The sequence below is a fragment of the Dipteris shenzhenensis genome, chromosome 1, assembly GCF_047967505.1.
Source record: "Dipteris shenzhenensis isolate YYH24624 ecotype China chromosome 1, Dip_SZ_1.0, whole genome shotgun sequence".
NCBI classification, from domain to species: Eukaryota; Viridiplantae; Streptophyta; class Polypodiopsida; order Gleicheniales; family Dipteridaceae; genus Dipteris; species Dipteris shenzhenensis.
The window spans coordinates 38,437,392-38,445,736 of record NC_141596.1 but is presented as its reverse complement, the minus strand read 5'-3'; the positions used below and the strand labels follow the sequence as shown (position 1 = coordinate 38,445,736).

Genomic DNA, 8,345 nt, shown 5'->3' with positions numbered 1-8,345 from the left:
TTCTCTTACTTAATAGAAGTCTCTTTCTTGGAAAAAAAAAGTAGCTTGATAAAAAGGGGGGGTGTTGAAAAATGTGGTTCCATAGAGTAAGTGTGATGTAAGTGTAAATTAGCTTGATAAAAAGGGGGGGTGTTGAGAAATGTGGTGCCATACAGTATGAGTGATGTGAGAAGAGTGGTATGGAGAAAAGTTATGTGATTGGTAGAGTAGATTGCATCAATGGAGGGATGATATGTGTACTAGCAAAGATGATTTTGATCTTGTACTTGCCTATTTAAGGAAGCACCCTCTAATGGAATGGTATCACTTCTCTTTCACCTTCTATCTTGTCATGTTGTTTCCTTTTGACCCTCCCTAGGATTGGTATCTAGGTAGATGAGTGAAAGAGAAGAGAGAAAAGTGGTGAAAGAGGTGTGTGTGTGTGTGTGTGGTTGTTGGACCATTAAATAAAATTGGGGACGTGGCTATTTTGGCAAGAGTGGTGTCATACAAGAGACAAATAGAGCCTCCATCTCAAGAGAGAAATGCCCAAGGGATGATTTTTAGCGAGCATCTTTTAGCGAGAGCATGCCCAAAAATGGCGAGTGCACTCTCTCTCTTCTCTCTTTGAATGCATGTTTCCCTCTCTCTAATCGCGCACTCATCCCCCCCCCCTCTCTCTCTCTCTCTCTCTCTCCATCTTTCTCTCCCTCCTTCCCTCTCTCTCAGTCCCTCTCTCCTCACCTCCCTTGCTCCTCCCCCCCCCCCCCTCTCTCTCTCTCTCTCCCTCCCTCCCTCCATGACTCTTTCCCTCCACACACCTCTCTCTCTTCTCTCTTTGCATGTCTATTTCCCTCACTCTCATCTAACATGTACTCTCTCTTCTTCTCAACTCCCTTGCTCTCATCTCACATGTACTCTTTCTTCTTCTCTTCTCAACTCCTCTCTCTCTCTCTCTCTCTCTCTCTCTCTCTTTTACATAATTGCAAGAGAAGGGTGCAAGAAATCTCTTGAATATTTTTCTTGTGACGTAGGTCAAGGTCTAACTAAGGACATATATTAAACGCTAAAATAAGCATATGGAGAAACATGACCATTTTGCTTAAGTGATAGAAATGGTTTATAAGTAGGATGATGATCAATTATGCCAATAGGCATTGTTGGAGATGGTGTCCTTCACCCCTCAATTGAGATAAGGAGACCATGTTTTATTAGCAGGCATCATGCTACAAACATGTGGCATTGGTGGGATTTAAATCCATAAGGCCACAAAGGCCTTGGATATATTGGCTTGATTTGGGAGACAGAGGTATGTGTGGCTAGGAGACGAGGGATTGGCACCCTCCTACACTCGGAGTTGTCCTTAGGACACGTGGTAGCCATGCATACACATGGTAGGTGTTCCCTGAAGGTCTGTGGTGGATTTTTAGGTGGCCATTGCAATTACAGGACTATGGCAACAAACTGTCCTGATCCGTTTATGACTCTTTATGACATCTCTTTATGACTCTTTATGGCAACGACGACATCTCTTTATGACTCATGTCTGTCCCTCCTGTGGTCATTGGCAAACGTTCTACCCATATAGCGTTTGGTGGTGGCTTGCGTTTGATTGGCCCGACCTTATGTGGTTTGCTTTAACCAATTGGTCACATTTGTTTGCACCAGGGTTTGTCCACAAGGTGGTGTTGGAGGTGGTGGCCTTCACCCCTCAATTGAGGTAAGGGGAGCATAGTTTATTGGTGGGTGTCAGACTATAGTACATGTGGCATTGGTGGGATTTAAACCCATAAGAAATAATGTGGCCCTAGTGGCCTTGGATATATTGCCTTGATTTCCACTCTCTTCCTTATCCCTCCTGGGACCCTTTGGAGAGAGAGATGGGTATGCATGTCTAGGGGGAAGGGATTGGGACCTCCGACACTCATCGGTGTCCTTGGGATACATGGCAGCCATGGAGGCTGCCAGTAGGCATGACTATACATTTGAGCTTACTAGTTGTTGAAAGCAATCTAAGTTTGCCTTCTTAAAAATTACACCAAACACATATACACAACCCAAAAAAAAACACACCCACATAAAGTTACTTTATACTATTCAAAATGATTTCCATGTGGCATTTCAATCGATAAAATGCCATGTGGCAAGTGTTGCTCCATGTGTCAAGTTTTTTCCAACCGTCGAAGTGTAGAGGATGGTGGGAAGGGAGATGCGGGGAGAGAGAGAGAGAGAGAGAGAGAGAGAGAAAGAGAGAGAGAATGTGCACATGTGCGCACACACACACACACACACACACGGGTCTTTTAAATTCTCTTGCATCATTTCCATACATGGGCCTAAAACTGTATAGCTTGAAATAGACTTTTAATTGCCAATTTCCAAATATTATCACTTGAGTAGAAAGAGTTTGAATTTCAAGAACTTTTCATTTTTGAACCACCTCAAGCAAAAGTTATGAAAAATTACTCAGAATTTCAAGTCCTGTGGCTCCACAGAGCCATTCTAACGGCCTCTTTAAAGTTAATCTGCCGAAGATGCTGCATTTCTTCATTGCACAACTTCATGCAAGACTCGGGTGATCATACTCGAGGCTTGCATGAAGTTGTGCAACGAAGAAATGCAGCATTTTCGGCAGATTAACTTTAAAGAAGCCATTAGAATGGCTCTGTGGAGCCACAGGACATCACACAGGTTTAGCCACGAGCAGTTGGTGCTTCTTGTGGATGAGTCTCAGATGGTGGCTCCAGCATTGGCTCCGACCATGGGTGATGCACATGCAGATGCCTTTGTTAGGGATATGTTTGCAGCCTATCTATCACTATAAGAATTCTGATGCCAAGAATGACAACTGTGCACTCTTGCTCAGTTGTGCGGTTACACTGACCCCTCACTTGCACCACCACAGAGGGTTTGGTGTTACTACATGGGGGAAGCTGACTATCCTACTGTAAGGATTGGGGGCTGAAAGTGCAATTCTGCTTTTGGAACGGAGTTTGGATAGAGAATATGGGGACCTTTTGAAGTCCAAGCCCATGCTTGAGATATTGTCTTATACCTGCCAAGTTTCCTCCACGATATACACCAAGGTCTAGTTGTAAAAACTACCTCCATGACTACGTTTGATGAAGGGGACTACAAACGTGTGGCTACTGTGTTGAGGGTCTTACTAGAGGAATTTTTCCAGATCTGCTATGGTAATCACGGTCTGAGTGTTGGGTAAGAATGGTCCTTTGTTGTTACTGCATGTTTGACAGAGATACCAATTCCAGTTGAGGAACTGCAAGCATCTTTTGCTAGTTTGAAAGGATACATATATCCAAAGATGGTTAGTGAAACTCATTGCATTTTAAGAATGCCTTTTATATTACTCTAGATGTTCAGGGCTCATCTTGGGATTAAAAGGCTTCTTAGCTGGTATCCAGAGGTTCCAAAGGGATTTACCTTGCAGGATTATGTGGATGAGATCATTGGATGCGTATGAAGGTATTTTTGAAGTTAGGGCTCAAAGAGTTGAGATTGGGTGACCTACTTTGTCGTCCTGAAGGCCCAACCGATGTGTTGAACATTATGGTGCCTCTACTGCTTGATCCTAGAGTAGAGAGGGACACAACACAGTTTTTTGATAGGAATGTTGGTTCAGTTGACTCAACAGTAAAGCGAAAAACCGAAAAACTATTCAAGGCAAAAGCTGGCACTAAAGCAGTTGATCATAGGATGTAGATATCTGAGGAGGTGAGCATTCTCTTTCAGACAAAAGGTGTGAAGCATGGTATATCATTCTTAAAAGGGGAGGGCAGTCTACTCTCAGTCTGTGAGGCCACCCAACTCAGCAGAAAAGATCGAAGGTCATGGATCATGGTGTTTGTGCTATTGGGGCCGATTAGGCAAAAGGACAGAGACATGAAACTATTCTGAGCCAGGTTTCCAAGAATTTTGTTTTTACATGGCAAGGGGTTGAAGAAGTTTCTCCCTGCTGCAATCATCGACTTGTACAAAAGGGAGCCCAAAGAGAACTGAGTGAGTATTTTGCATGACTCTAGATGCTTGTGTCATTGGTGAGGGGCCGTGGTTGACCAGCAACAACTATAGTTTTTCCTTGGTCTTTTTCATTTCCTCCTTTGAGCCATAATTGGAACCACGAGTATACCCTCCTCTGTCCATTCACAATGAATCCTAAAGGAATGGCTAGGAGGGGGAAGGGAGAGAGGAGCATGACATGCTGATTAGGAGGCAGTTCTACAATAATTTCACTATCTTGATCGACAACTTTGGAGGAGTTTGCCACCATATTAAGCAATAATTTCAGGCATTCAAATCCACCCTCTTTCTTAGTTTGTCAACTCAAAAGGGTGGTCAGATTTAGCAAAGCAACAGGGCACCACCAATTTTAGGGGAAAATCGAGTGTTGGAAAAGGGGGAAAGAATCACTCAATTCTCTAGATCTCCGGCAGCTCCAACAGACTCTCTCACAATGATAGAGTCTCACAATGATGCTATCCTCTCATAGAATACACAACACATAGAGTACATCAGAGATAGAAGAGAACTCAAAATATATGCTCAACAAAACATCCAGCAAGGGTTGGGATAAACCAGAACTGAGATCTCTCTGCTCTCTGTGTGTATGCGCTGCCTGTGAATGATGAGAGAACGAGCCACTGGAGGGGGGTTTATATAGCCCTAACATTCAGCAAGGGTTGGGATAAACCAGAACTGAGATCTCTTTGCTCTCTGTGTGTATGCGCTGCCTGTGAATGATGAGAGAATGAGCCACTGGAGGGGGGTTTATATAGCCCTAGGGTAGCATGGGGGACCGACCCCTGCTGTCTGCACTGACTATGGTACGGCCAAAAATCGACATGCTTGGGCCGACACCACCTTGCAAGGCAATGAAGCAGGGATGGTCCTCGTAGAAGAAGAGAGAGGCCAACGCTGCGTCCTCGATCCTCCTCATTTCCTTTTCTCTTCCGGTGAAAACGAGTTTGGGCGCTGTGTATTCCTGTGCAGTGAGGAAATCCTGCTGCCCGGGCGGATCTGAAGGGTAAAATCGTTGTGCTAGTTTCTTTAGAATTTGCCAGGCTGCAAGCTGGTCCGTAGACCAGTTTGGGGGCGGAAGAAAAACCTCCCCATGCCGCCGCCGCCGCTGCTGCTGCTCCTGATGATTCTGATTCTGCCCCGTGACTAGTAGGCTTCGGGTCAGAGAAAGCAAGCTATGATGGGCAACTGTTGTGCTACGACAACAGAACTTGCGCAATAAGCGACCCGCCACAGCCCGCACTGCTCAAACTCTGCACTCACAGTCTTTAATTTCACGAGAGAAATTTTCATCAATATATATTAAAAGAACATATTTAATATGTATGAAGAAAACATTATTTTTAATAAAAACTTTTATGCTATATACCGTGACGACTACTTGAGTAAGGAACGAGAGAGACACATAGATCCAAGAGCGGCCAGCCAAACGCTGTTGGGCCAATGCGTGTTCACATCTTTAAGAAGTGTTACAACGAGGCCTGGCACCGTTACATCTATCCCCCCCTCAACTGATTCAACTGTTCGTACATGAAAATATTTTATGCACGAGTTTTGGGAAGTGGTTCTGGTCTGAGTAGAACAACGTTCTATTGCATAAGCGGTCCGTCCGACTAGCTTCAATATTTGATAAGGACCCACCCAATTTGCCAAGAATTTCTCGACCAATCCCTTCTTCCAAATTGGATAGTGGATCATCACCAAGTCGCCTATGTTAAACATAGTTTAGCGGTGCCTTTGATCATAATGTTTCTTCTGCCTAGCCTGGGCTCGTCGTAAATGCTGAATGGCATTCTGGCAGATAAAAGGAAGTACTTCTTGTAAACAAGATGAGTAGTATTCATTGGGCCTGCCCATGAGATATATGGTGGAATGGCTTATAGTATTGTAGAGTAGAGGAGAGAGTGATTAGACCAATAGATGAAGTTAGAGTTCATGGTCTCATTGGTTATCCAAATGTGATCAAGAGATGAGCCATAAGTAGTAGTTGGGCCTTTACTTATTAAGTGCATCTGTTTGGAAGTCATGAATTCTTTGAGTTTTGCAAATGAAGGGCTACAAGTATTTGAGTCAATGTTAAAGTCTCCTAGAATATATACGAATGTGTTAGGAGGTATGTTCTTGAAAGCATTGTCTAGGGACAATATGAGAGAATTAGTTTATGTTGCAGTCCCTTTGTAGATGTTAAGTATGACTATGGTAATCATGTCTTAGCCGTCACCGCCACAGCTTCCCCATTGACAAAGCTAACACCACTCACTCGATCCACTCTAAATTTTGTTAAGTATGATGGTAAGTGTGACCATCCAGCAATTTTCCAATTTATTCATCTCATTTTACGTTAGCGCGGATTCAAGATGAGCAAGATAAAGTCCACCTTGCAGCCCCTAATCTTACGAGTGAGGCGGTGACTTGGTGGCAACATTGGACTAGTAAGCATAGTGACCCAACAATGTTTAAGACGAATTTCATTTGGGCAATGTTTGTGGCCAACCTCAAAGCCCATTTTCTCCCACCCTAATATATGCTTAACTTGGAGGATGAGTTCTCTCATCTCTACCACAATGGTTTTCCTGTGTTTGCCATTTAAGAAGCTTGAACCTGTCATTTTGTCTTATGTAGGTCCTAGCTGCAAGTAAATCAAGCATCTCAAGCATTTTGTAATGGCCATAGCTGACACAATTCTAAGTATTCTTGCATTTTTTATTTCGGAATTGCGACATTTTTTCTTTGATTGCCCTAAGTATTGGTGGGCATACTGCTTGGGGACATACTACATCCTTGTGATAGCAAAAGAGTGCCAAGTTACATCCATATCATCTTCACTGGCTTGCATGAAAAAGGCCGAAGTGCTTGCTTCACCATTTCTGTAAAGTGTCAATGTTCTAGATAACTTTTATTAACAATGAGAAATCTTTGAATGGGCAGCCTAAGAGCAAGAGTGTGCATACCAAAATAGAGACCCATCCAAAGCGGTGAATGATCTCAAAGCACAAGCAAGTAATGCACCCACATGTCACAGCTGAAATCTTAATTAAATCTACACGAATCAAGTACCACCTATCCAATCGGCCTCAGTATTGTGAGTGTGCATTGTAATGAAATGTAAATCCTATATCAAAAGGTTGTGACAAGGCCCAGAGGAAAATATCAGACAAAACAATTATTCACTCATATGCGATCATGGTTGAGGCAATTATGTATAGGTGCGTGTGTATATGTGCTAATATATGTCAGCCTATAAGAGTGAGTGAATGTGTGCATGCGTGCGTGCGTGTGTGTGTGCGCGTGCGCTTGCGCGCACACACACATAAGGGGTGGGCATAGCCTTAAACATACCAAGAACATCCCCATGGGGAATTGCACTCAGGGGGGCGAAAGCCCTTGCCATGTGAGTTGCTATTGCAAGATGGACATGGAAATTCACTTCTTAGGCCGTATTCACACGCATTCGCCACCGTCCCGAGAACGTGTGAAGTCTGGCACTTGATGTCCGCACAATGAAAAGGGGCATGTCCCATTGGAGAGGTGGTCCATGTTCACATGTACAAAGAGCGCGCACACACACACACATAAGGGATGGGCATAGCCTTATACATACCAAGAACATCCCCATGGGGAATTGCACTCAAGGGGGTGAAAGCCCTTGCCATGTGAGTTGCTATTGCAAGGTGGACATGGAAATTCACTTCTTAGGCCGGTTTCACACGCATCTGCCACCATCACCGGGGATGTGTGAAGTCTGGCACTTGATGTTTGCACAATGAAAAGGGGCACGTCCATTAGAGAGGTGGTCCACGTTCACAAAGAGCGGGCGCTTACAAGCCTTTCACCAAGCAGACATCTCATTTATTATTAAATGGCATTGTCAGACATCATGCTGTCGTGAGACTGGTTGGATTCTATCGGACACTCTCTTGGGTCAACGCGTTCCTCGCCCCTCCCGAGCAGCGCGACTTCACCTGCCAGCTCATTTTCATATGCAGGGCGAGCGGATGGTTGTGAAGCTCTAGAAACACTGGAGTGATGGTCCACCGACATGCCGTGGCCTTAGCTTCCGGTTAAAAAGAGGTACATGTGGCAATTCGATAATAGCTATTGTTAGTGTGAAGGTTGATTAAGGATTGGCAGTTATAGGGACAACGGTCATTTCATGTCACGGGGACAGGAAAGCCGTTTCTTGCGGGGGCCAAAAGGCGCAGTTCAGCGGCTATGGCGAATTGCTGCGTCCCCTCGCCTTCTGCTCGCTTCCGCCTTCGGCCTTGCCCTCCTTGAATCTTGCTATGCCGAGAGTCGCTAGCTTGCATTCCATCACTAGACATCCCCTTCTC

General features: G+C 44.5%; 1 pseudogene; it reads left to right on the top strand.

Annotated features, from left to right (window-relative positions):
• Positions 1-3,301: 3,301 nt before the first annotated feature.
• Positions 3,302-3,996, top strand: LOC147905795 (uncharacterized; annotated as a pseudogene).
• Positions 3,997-8,345: the final 4,349 nt, after the last annotated feature.